Source organism: Hyla sarda, chromosome 6 (assembly GCF_029499605.1).
Source record: "Hyla sarda isolate aHylSar1 chromosome 6, aHylSar1.hap1, whole genome shotgun sequence".
Taxonomy (NCBI): domain Eukaryota; kingdom Metazoa; phylum Chordata; class Amphibia; order Anura; family Hylidae; genus Hyla; species Hyla sarda.
In genome coordinates, this window is record NC_079194.1 from 200,271,643 (window position 1) to 200,273,888 (window position 2,246).

Consider the following 2,246-nt stretch of genomic DNA (forward strand, 5'->3'; position numbering starts at 1 on the left):
GATCGCGGTGATGCCCTGTATTAACCCTTCAGACGCGGCGATCAAAGCTGACCACCGCGTCTGAAGCAAAAGTGACACTGACCCGGCTGCTCAGTCGGGCTGTTTGGGACCGGCGCAGTGAAATTGCGGCATCCCGAACAGCTTACAGGACGCCGGGAGGGACCTTACCTGCCTCCTCGGTGTCTGCTCCGTGCCGGGATCCCCTACATGGCCGGTGCTCTTCTTCGTCATCATCACGTCGTCGCGCACGCCGTCCCGTCATCCAATAGGAGCGGCGTGCGTAGCGGCGTGCGTAGCGGCGTGATGACGGCGACGGAGAGCGAGGATACCGGGCGGCAGAGACGTTCCGGAGCGACGGGGACACCGCGGGGACGCGGCGACAGCGATGAAGGGCGACATCTAAGGCAGCGGTGACGGGTCCGGAGTGGCGGGGACACGTGAGTATTATTTCCTATTAGGGATCGACCGTTTATCGGTATGGCCGATATTATCGGCCGATAATCACGATTTTGAGCATTATCGGTATCGGCAATTATCTTGCCGATAAGCCGATAATGCCCCGCCCCCCACACCGCCCCCACCGCACCGCGACCGCCACCCCCTCGACCCGCCGCACCGCACCCCCGACTCACCGCACCGCGTCGCACCCCCCACCGTGATGCTAGGCGGTATACCGGTATGGGTTTTTTCCCATACCGCTATACCGGTTGGGCCCCTCCCCCACCCTCCGAGTCAATAAAAAAAATTAAACTTACCCGTAATGGGTAAGTGTCCGGGGGTTCCTGTAGTGTCCGGGGGCGTTCCGGGTGGAGGGTGGTCCGGTCCGGGCTGTCCTTCTTCTCCGGCGGTCTTCTTCTCCACTCCGGGCAGGCTCCGGCCTAGTACGCTGCATAGACGCCGCTATGCCGTGACGTCAGGTGTGTCGCTGCGCATGGGCGTCACTGCGCAGCGGCGTCTATGCAGCGTACTAGGCCGGAGCCTGCCCGGAGTGGAGAAGATGACCGCCGGAGAAGAAGGACAGCCCGGACCGGACCACCCTCCACCCGAAACGCCCCCGGACACTACAGGAACGATGGATGGATGGCCCGGACCACCCTGACAGGTAGGGGGAGAGAAGCGGGTGGTGGCGGCGGCGGCGGCCTATGGCCCCGCAAAAGCCACTGCAGATCATTGATTTAAAGCGCCCGCTTTAAATCAATGATCTGCAGCAGTGTCGCAGGGGGTTAAATAGCCGACAACTTATACCGGAATATCGGTATAAGTTATCGGCTATCGGCCCTAACCTGCACCGATTATCGGTATCTGTATCGGCCCTAAAAAAACGATATTGGTCGATCCCTACTTCCTATACCAGTGGTCTTCAACCTGCGGACCTCCAGATGTTGCAAAACTACAACTCCCAGCATGCCCGGACAGCCGTTGGCTATCCGGGCATGCTGGGAGTTGTAGTTTTGCAACATCTGGAGGTCCGCAGGTTGAAGATCACTGTCCTATACTTTACATTTTTTTTTTCTAGATTTTCATCCTTTAAAATTGGGTGTGTCTTATATGCCGGAGCGTCTTATATGGCGAAGAATACGGTAGCTCTTCAGCAGCAGAACAGAAGCTTGAGAAAGTTCAGGGTCCTTGTTGCGGTGCTGCAGATAAAACATAATACAGGGATGACTGTGAACACAACAAATGACGATCCTAAAACAGTCTAGTTTGTACTAATGAGCGAGGAGAGAAGCCATTGGCGCTCCCTCTACTTAGCGCCATTTACCAATGACAATGTTTCCAATAATAAGCATATGTTGTGGAACTGCTATCTGAGCAATTGTATACACTGGAAACATTTGGTTGTAATCTGAACATCATCTTGAAGAATCCACTTGGGGCCTCTGTTACAGATTCTGTTTTAATAGCGAGGAAAAAACACTGCATACAATATTTTATTGTCCTATTTAAATGCAGTAAAATGATGGACACCAGACAGAAACCCAACGAACCCCATTAAAGTCAATAGGGCCTCTTGGAACCCATTGGTGTCCGTCATGGAGTTCTATTCACTTCTTCTAAAGGGAATATGAGTCTCTGATGCAGATGTGAACTTAGCCTTCTATAGAAGTCATTAAAGGGGTTATCCAGGAAAAAACTTTTTTTTTTATATATATATATATATATCAACTGGCTCCAGAAAGTTAGATTTGTAAATTACTTCTCTTAAAAAATCTTAATCCTTTCAGTACTTACGAGCTTCTGAAGTT